The sequence below is a fragment of the Epinephelus moara genome, chromosome 7 (assembly GCF_006386435.1).
Source record: "Epinephelus moara isolate mb chromosome 7, YSFRI_EMoa_1.0, whole genome shotgun sequence".
NCBI classification, from domain to species: Eukaryota; Metazoa; Chordata; class Actinopteri; order Perciformes; family Serranidae; genus Epinephelus; species Epinephelus moara.
The window spans coordinates 39,011,021-39,021,265 of record NC_065512.1 but is presented as its reverse complement, the minus strand read 5'-3'; positions in this window follow the sequence as shown (position 1 = coordinate 39,021,265).

Sequence of the window (10,245 nt, the reverse complement as noted above, 5' to 3'; positions counted from 1 at the left end):
GTTTTTTTCCTCCGTTAAAGGGTTTTTTTTGGGGAGTTTTTCCTTATCCGCTGTGAGGGTCCAAAGGACAGAGGGATGTTGTATGATGTAAAGCCCTGTGAGGCAAATTGTGATTTGTGATATTGGGCTTTATAAATAAAATTGATTGATTGATTGATGTGTTGGTGAGGACTGACAACCGCACAACGGTCGCATACATCAACAGACAGGGTGGCGTACACTCCGCAGCCCTGCTAGTGATGGCAGAGAACCTGTGGTCATGGGCCTCAGAGCACCTACTATCTCTGAGAGCCCTCCATGTTCCAGGGCTCGAGAACAGGGGGGCCGACCTCATGTCCAGGGGCGGCCCCCTGGAGGACGAGTGGAGGCTGCAACCGAAAGTGGTGCAGCAGGTCTGGAAGAGATTCGGGAAAGTGACGGTGGACCTGTTTGCCAGCAGGTCCAATGCCCACTGCCCGCTGTGGTTCTCCCTGAGGCCGGAGGACCGTCCGCCCTTGGGGGTGGACGCATTTGCACACGCGCCATGGCCAAGAGGACTACTTTACGCATTCCCTCCCCTCTGCCTCATCCCCCAGCTACTGGAGAGAGTGAGACTGGAGTAATTGAAGGTCATTCTGGTGGCCCCCGACCGGCGGTCAGCTCCGTGGTATGCAGAGCTGACCCCGATGGTGGTGGCCCAGCCCATCCCCCAATACTGGGGGGCACTGTCGCAATGGTGCAATACAGGTGCTGCCGGTCCTGGGTCAGCCACTTCAGGCCTGGCTCCTGAAAGGGACAGGCTGATGCGGGCTGGACTGTCTGCGCGGGTGGTGCAAACCATACAAGCGGCTAGAGCTGGATCCACCTGTTACGAGGCTAAGTGGTTGGGATTCCAGCATTGGTGCGAGGAAATGGGAGTGGATCCACTGACGTGTCCAGTGGGGGACACTCTTTCCTTTTTACAGCTTTTGGTTGATAGGGGGCTGTCTCACGCGACCATTAAGGTTTACGCTCCAGCCATCTCATCATGCCATGAAGGACTGGGCGGCAGACCGGTCTTCGCCCACCCTCTGGTGAAACGGTTCCTGCAGGGAGTCAGAAGGTCAGCGGCCAGTGGCACGCACTTCTGTGCCACAGTGGGAATTGCCGTTGGTGCTCGAGGCCCTCATGAGGGACCCCTATGAGCCTTTGGAGCACTCCTCCTTGAAGGCGTTGTCATTCAAGACAGCATTCGTGCTTGCTTTGACGTCGGCCAAGAGAGTGAGCGAACTGTGTGCCCTGTCGGTCCACCCAAGTTGTTTACTTGTTCGTGGGGACTGCAGTGGTGCTGTTCTTAAACCGAACCCCTCCTTTGTTCCAAAGAATATAAGGAGTTCGTTTCGGTCTAGAACAATCCAGTTGGAGGCTTTTCACCCCCCCCCCCCCGCCATGGGGATTTGAGGGAGGTGAAATTGCACCTCCTATGCCCTGTACATGCGTTGGCATGTTATGTCAACTGCACGGCCACCGTCAGGAACACCAACCAGTCGTTGGTGTGTTATGGTGACGGGACGGCCGGAAGAGCCCTGTCCAAGAAATGGCGAGGTAGGTGGCTGTGTGAGTGTATTTCCTCAGCCTACAGTCAAGCGGGTTGGGAGCCCCCCACTGTGGTCCGGGCGCACTCCACAAGAGGTGTGGCGGCGTCCACGGCTCTATTCAGTGGTGTGAGTGTTGAGGACATATGTACGGCGGCGGCGTGGTCTACACCCTGTCTGTTCATACGGTTCTATCTCTTGGACGTGTCGGGTTCCTTTTCAAGGTCTGTGCTCACCGTAGGGACACAGGACTTGTGAAAAGAGGGATGTGTCAAGTGTTTTTATGCTTGACCCCCACGGGGCGACAAACACCTGCATTGAGCCGTGCTCTGTTAAGACACGGACGATGGGGTGCGCAGGGCATCTTATGATTGAGATCCCTGCAAGGTTAGACCACAACCTCACCCAGTCTAGCCAGGTGATGCTAACTGGGATGGAGTTGGTTCCATCATCACTCTGCAGGGTGGCTAAGATCAATAAAGTGGTGATTGGGTCTTGGTACCTAACCGGTAGCTGGCTTGGTCAGTGGGTGGAGCCTCTCCCTTCGCCTACTGTACCCATAGAGTTCAGTAGAGGGTGAAGCCTGTGTGAGATATAACGAAGATATTGTAAACCTAGTTATATTAGCACAGGCGGAGCCCTCTACTTAGGGCCCTGCCGCTCTTTCGCCTTACGCTGAAGTTTGGTCGGAATGAGGGAAGCTACGGACGAAGCTGCTTATATACCCGTCAAAGAGGGCAGGTAAGGTAGGCACGTCCTATTGGACGGCTACATACATGCAATTTTTCAGTGGGCCATCACGTGCACGCGATTGGAGGAGATTATACCCATAGAGTCCAGTAGAGGGCTCCGCCTGTGCTAATATAACTAGGGTTACAATATCGTAACCTTCGTTTTGTCTGTTAAGATTTTTGCAAAACCCTGCTCGTCTGTAGTGATCCAAGTGTCCTGAAGCCCTGACATAAAAAGTTGTTTGGAAAAACGTCATTTGAACTCTGTTTTTAGCCTCATTGTAACCTAGCTCTAACTGCCTCTCTGGGCACCGCATTCACGTGTGCACGCTTGCGTGAGACATGGGCACCTTGGTCATGTGTGTGTGCTTGCTTTTGCTGGGCTCGCGCTGGCTGGTTGGTGCAGCCTGACCAAAATGTTTTTGTTGCCATTTGCGGAGCCTGGGCTGCCTACAGAGACCAGACTTTTTCACAGCATATTCAGAGGACATGTAGCTAGCGGATCGTGAGGAGATGTTTGCTGTATGTGACAAAAACTTTTCAAGCTTAGGAAGACTTAGAGAGCCTTTAATCGCGCAATTAAAATGTGAAAAGTCTCATTGACTGACCGTCAGCTGTGTGTATGTGGAGAAGGAGAGGGGCGGAGGGAGAGGAGCTGTGGAAACTTCCTGCAGCCTGACATAGTGTCATGCGTTTAAATAACTTATTAGATGGATATATATAGAGAAAGGTGACGTTTAGAGAGCAAGCCCAAATAAGCAACTCCACTTTAGAAACAAGCCCAAAAAAAAACGCAACCTGGGACTACCAATATTTGTAACCCTGCTTGTGCTTGTGAATACCCGCCCTACTGTGATTGGTTTATGATGGAACTTTACTCTCCCTAAGCCAATCAAATCACTTATGCGGTTGTCTCTCCCTCCCTTCCCCCTCACCTGCCCTCACCAAAGCAAAAAAACTTTAGAGCGCCGCTGAGAAGGAGCTTGCTTGGGTGAAAGCCGCTTCAGTGAACTCAAGTAAAGCCAAGTAATGGCGCATTTATTGTGAGTGACGGTAACGGCGTTATAACGTGGGAGACACTAACTTTTTTGATTACTCGTTACTGAAAAAAGTAGCACCGTTAGTAACGCTGTTTATTTATAACGCCATTATTCCCATCACTGTCTGTCAGTCAGTCAATCCATCACTTCGGTCAGGACTGAAATAACTCAATAACTATTGAATGGATTGCCATGGAAGTTCATAGAGATATGTAAAGTGCCCAGAAGATGAATCCTACTGACTTTGGTGATCTCCTCACATTTTCACTAGTGTCACCATGATGTTGACATGTGCGGTCTTGAGATAAATGTCTCAACAATTATTGGATGGATGGATTGCCACAGATTTCGGTACAGTCATGTTTTGTTTAATTCTAATTATCTTATTCACAACGAGAATAAATTCATTTACCCTGGGAATCCTTTTTTTAGGACTTTGATTTAAAAGCCAGAGTTAGAATCAGAGTTAAAACAAACAAAAAAAGCGCATAAAACTAAAGCTTGCCTATTTAAAAAACATAAAACATTAATTTTAAATACCTGTTTAATAACTGGCCTCTGGCCTCCTGTCATTTTGCATAAGTGGCCCCCAGGCAAAGCTGAGTATCTCTGGTTTACAGCCTGAGGACCACATCCTTTAACCTCAATGGAAGAGAGGAACGTTAACTTGTAACCAGGCTGCAGTCCTCACTACTCAGAAAATCACATCACCCTAGGTTACCTTGGAGGTGCACAGCACCTAATGAAATAAATACCATCTGCTCCAAGTGCCTGTTACCTTTGACCTGGAGGACAGTGTTGTGTCAGATCTCTGTCATGTCTCTGTGAACTTTCCATGCAAGCACACCTCCTCATAATAAACAACCTTGACTTCACATTGTGGCACAGCTGATAGGATCTCTGAGCTTTTATGTCAGTGGCATCTGTCTTTGTTCTTCTTGATACAGTGACATACTGTAGATAGCAGAGTGTTAGACAGCAAGTGTTTAAATCATCTGTCAACAGACATCAATATGCTCTAACATACAGATATCACTGCACTGGTCTGGATTAATTTATGAAACAGCTCATTGTTAACTAAACCATACATTCATAATACATTTCATAATAAAACAAAGCTATAAAAGGACATTGCAACTGCAGAATTGCAATATATATATATATATAATATAAAACAAACACAAAATACACATGATCCAAAAGTGTATGGACATTTGTATCGGTATATAAATTTCAGTCTGACAAATCATTGTTATGGAATTGTTTTGTTTTTCCTGACTAATGTTAGCTAATTACATACAGTATTTACCAGTTACTGAAATGTACAGTGACTAATGTTTATAAATCTACAACTCTGTCATCGCTAATTACACTTCACAAGTAGTCTTGTTTTTGCAGCTATGAGCAGCTCCTCCGTTCCCTTTGTGCACAGCATTGTGGGGGAATATTGACCATCAATAGCACTCAAAAATCAACAATATTTAGTATGCATGCTGCCTGGTAGGTATACTTTTATATGTCACTTTTCCAGTGTGAACACAATACATTCTCAAAACCTGCTTAGAGATAGTGTATGATCCTGGGAGACGCCGACTGAATTTCAAATATACCGTCTTTTTAGGAGAATAGAGACACAATGATAATGGATGATGGTTGCCCTGTATCAAAAAGTGATAATTATTGTGTGGTATAGACAAACAAAATACAGCCTGATAATGTGTGACATACTGTGTCTACAGCTGTATCAATGGCCGCAAAAACACTGAAATGTTAATCGGCTTTCACAAGAATAATTCCAACTCGCTGAAGGTTGGCCACTGATGTTGGATGATAAGACTCAGAGTCAGCTTTCCAGTTCATCTCAAAGGTGTTGGATGGAGTTGAGGTCAGGGCTCTGTGCAGACCACTCAACTTCTTCCACACCAAACTGTGAAAACTTAGCCTGAGTGTCAGACTGAAGCTCCCAGAACCTTCAGTCTGACATTGCCTCCATTGAAAGCGATTTACAAGGGGGAGGGAATTTGATTTTTCCCTAACTAATCAGTAGAGATCAACAACTCACCCAGAATCTGGCGTTCATTGGTCCGTCCATCGTTTGGACGAGATAAATCGCAAATTCATTGCAGTATGCCAGACCAGAGATGCAAGCCTACTCAGTTGAGTGGGCGGGGTCTATGGTCTGGAACCAGGCTAGTGAAAACTATTTCTTTTACAGACCTGCTTTGTGCACATTTGCATTTTTGCTGTTGAACAGCAAAAGGCAAACACACTGTTCACTCATAGGTGGAAGAACACAATTGTCTAAATATCATTGCATGCTGGAGCACTTGGGGCCATATTTTTGTGCAACGCATCCTCATAGAACAGTTATATGATATCCTATGAATTGGCGCCTTACATATGACGTTATGTCCTTAACATAAAGTTATGTAATTAACGTACAGTTACAGAGGTTAGAGTTAGGCAAGTGAAGTTACTGTGGTTAGGTTTAGGAAAAGAAACATGGTGAGGACGTACCTGAAAATGACTTTTTTTTTTTTTTTTTTTCAAAAAAATGAATGCCAGCAATAAAAAAAAAATGCTTGCTGCACCTTTTTATTTATTTCAACTTGAGGAGTTCAGAACACTTGCAAAACACTGCAAAAACGCCAGGTGCCTAGATTGCAGAAACCTGGCTCATCATTACGTGGGATATGTCCAAATTTGGATGCATTACTTTTTGTAGGCAAACATATGAACAGTTTTTTTTACTATTCATGTCTAACAAAACTTCAACACCATCTGCCTTTGGCTGCAGATTTGTGGTGCTGTGTGTTCATGCCGTGCTCCATCCTGACAACAGCATCAATTCTTCAAGAAATGTCTTTCCATTTGTTAAGCTATTGTCCTTGTGCAATTGTTTTAGCTGTTTCACAGAAATGACACCAGTGATGTGACTAGTTGGGAATGTAAAATCACCACACCCTTCGATCAATCTTCCACTTTGCTCTTTTGCATTTGCTGCACATATGTGAACCAAACTAACAGGAGGAAATGCACACATTCGGTACATCTAAGGCCTACATTAGCACTTAGTGTTGGGTTTGCACAATTAAAATAGGCTTTAAAGACTTCCCTTCACTGGAACCAAGTGGGCCTATTTCAAACCCTGAAATGTTATCTGGGGTGGCGACATACTTTTGGTGACATAGTGTAATCACCATAGTTTACAACCTAAAAGCTACTAGAGCACACATCTACTAAAGGCTAAAAACTAAATCTGATAATTAGTCGTACTGCATATAGCAAACCTGACATATCACAGCCTCTTTCATTTGCATTAGTCTCCAGTAAACTGATGCTAAGTACTTCTCACTTCACCATTTAAATCTGATCAGTGTTCATGATGCTCTTTATCTTCTATTGATGTCACCATAACAGCATCAGTGGGAGGGAGAGGCAATCAGCTCTTATTGTCTACTTAATTAAGTTTCATTTGATAGAGATGGTGATTTGTAATCAGCGCCTCAACCTGCAACCATGTGCCAAGTGTAAAGCTACAGTTGCAAACACAACTTCCAGCATTTTAGAGTACATTTTAAATGCCATGGCCACCAGTCTATCTATCTGTCTATTGACAGCTAGACACCTTCATTTTCAGTCATGTGTTGATTAATGCAACAGCAGAGGGTCAGATGGCTTTTTTTTTTTCTTTTCCATCTTTGCGCTGCATTGTCCTGATGCAGCAATGTCTGACTGTGCCGCAGGATGCCAGTCACTCAACTGCAAGTAAATGAGCAGAAGTCATCTCAGGTATGTTAGCAGACTGGTTTGACAAAGCCTCTGTTGCTTGTCTTATCATCTTGGAAAACACAGCAAAGGTACATAACAAGACAGTCAGGAAAGTTTATTTCAATGAATGCCCGGTGTCACTCCGTGGTCGTCACATCTGTGTCTTCTGCACCCAGCCCTTGACACACCGACACATACTCTCCACCACCACCACCACCACCACCACCACCACCGGATGGCCTACTTGACTGTGCATGGCGCCATATGGAAGCCCCATTTGAAACTGCCAGCATAAAACCACACAATTAATTCTGAATTACGCCAGACAATCTGCTGCAAGACGGCCCTAATGAAACTGACATGGATGGGTTCTGGGTGTGCACGCAAGAGGGCTAAGGCCTTTGGGCAGGGACATACATAGTCATAGATCCAGACACACCAACACACTGATTCACACAGGCACGCATGGACAGACACACTTACATGCATGCACACAGTGTGGCAGTCATTCAGACTGTGCATTCAGGAAACGTCCGCATGACTGCCCTAAATTTGCCTGACGTGGGCTTGAAATTGAATCTAATGTAGCTCTCCCTGGAGACACTGAGCAGCACACTGGTAAATTATTTAAAAAAAGAAGCTTTGGTCTGCATAATTTAACCCAAATAAATGAGGAATATGAGAAGAGAATGGTAACTGAAGACAAGTGTCTGTTGACTTGTAGTGTGGCTCGTTTATCACGATCACAGCATGAAGGGAGTGTGGCGGGAGTGTTATGTTTGCGTGTGTGTTTGTGAATATTCAGCCAGCAGGAGATGTAACAACTCCTTGGAGAACAGAGGAAATGTTATGGAAATTAAAATTATGTTTATTATTATTTTGAGGGTTATTTTTGACACCACTCTGCTATAGAAACACTGGTATGAATATATTTAATGGCAGCTTTTACACGGCCTGCATATACATCACTTTGCATGATCTGCATTCACCGCATTCAAAACCCTCTACCAAACACTGGCATTACAACTAATAAGCCTCTTACTTCCATTTTCCATTTTCTATAGTGCCCTTGTTAAAACAGTTCAGTGTTAATGTGTGAGCTCACAGCATCAGTCCCCCTGCTACAGTACATGACTGTGCAGCAGCACTTTGCAGTTAGATAGATCTGACAGGAATACACAGCAGCAGCCCTGTATACTGTGGCAGCTAGTGTACCATGCTTTAATTCCCATCTCATTTCTCATGCACAAATCAGACGGGCTCCAGTGCCCTCGCAGCTTGTCTTCATCTGCAGCATGCATTGGTTATTTCAGCCTCCTTTCAGTGCTCGGCCCTAGCAGACCTTCAATTATTTATAAATGTTTTTTTTTTTTTTTTTTTTTTTTAGTCAGGAAAAAGGGGCAAGTGAAGAAGCATGAACATGGTGGCAAGGGAGGCAGAGGACGCTGTCATCTCTCTGCTCTTCCATGTATATTTCCTGGCCTAATAATCGAGTTCTGCTGTTGAATCAACGGCAGTGACATTGAGAGGAAATAACTTCACAGCATTAAAGGAGATATGTTTCCATTTTGAGGGAGATTAAATTAATCTACTGTTATTGAGTGCCTTAATGCATTCAGCAAGCCTAGTCCCACAGCGCAACCTAATTATATCAATTGGGGAAAGAAAAAAAAAAAGAAGAACTTAGGTTTGATGTGCTCCCATTTATCTCATCTGGATGTGATGAGATTGTTTGATAAGAAGGGTCACAGTGGTGTTATCTTTATTAAAAGTTGGTTCAAAGGACGCTTGTAATGATGATCCACTCAATTTGGTGGATTACAATCTCTTTGATGGGTTAAATACCTAACATATGTGCAGGCCCCTTACATGTGTTCCCACCAGCTGTGCTGCTATCACATGCCTTGGTAATTCACTGCTCTGACCTTTTCTCTGTTTGCCTATGGGGCACATTGAGCAGAGGTACCTCTGACACTGACACTGAACCCCTATAGAAAGTTCCACAAAATGACAAACATGTATATGGGGACATGAGGTATGGCCACTACCAACTTGCTGCAGTCAAACTGAATGATATCTCTGTTTTTGGGTTTAGTGTGAACATCTGGTAGACACCATGAAATTACATCTTTCAGAACCCACCGGGTTTGAGTTATGTCAGCCAGCCAGCAGCAGGGTCAGAGTTGAGGCCAGGTAACAGCTGGCCGTGGCAAACAGTTTGAGGATGGATCAAGGTTAAGAGTGGAAATCATACAGTTAATGCAGCACTTTCGTTTAGTTGTTAATGTAATTTAATTGCTAATCATAACTACACGTAGACAATCCTGTTAAGGGTGGTGTCTGTATTTTAAATTGTGAAATCATGAACATGTCCATCCGTGTGGTGGGGGATCATAAAAAATGCAAGCTGGCACATTTAGGGTGGAGGCGCTTTCTGTCCGGAGATGGACATCAGCATGTCATAGTTTGTCAGCTCACATCTGTTGGGGCTGACTTTGCCAATAAGAGCCACTCTTCTGGAAGCAATGCATTTCACACCATAATTATATTTTCGTGCTTCAGTAACCTCTGCAACAAAATGAATATCTGAATCAATCAATCAATCAATCAATCAATCAATCATTTATTTGTAAAATGGAGTCATAAAAGGTCAAGCTGTTCACACAAATTTTCCGTATGTTTTCCTACAAAAAGCAATGCACCCAAATTCGTACATATCCCACATATTTTGAAAGGCTGTGATCATGTGACCAATGCACTGATGACAGTAAACAAGGAAGCAGTCCCGAGCGCTTGTAAGGAGGCAGGCCGGGGTGGTGGATGGGTCATCAAAAACTGGAGTAATTTTAAGGTACATCCTCAACATGTGTCTTTTCCTGAACTTCACCATAGTCAACTTTTCTTGCGTAAACCTAACCTCTGTAACTTTACGTTAATTACGTAACTTTATGTTAAAAGAAAACTTCGGTATTTTTCAACCTGGGCTCTATTTCCCCATGTGTATGTGTGCATATGATTCATGGGTACCACTCGTTCTAAAATTGGTTCAGTATTGAGCCGCGAAACGAGCTAAATCGGTAATGGGGGCAAATGCGTCCCGTATAAAAGTGCTTTTTTTTCGCCACTGACCGGTTCAGATCGCCAGTGCTA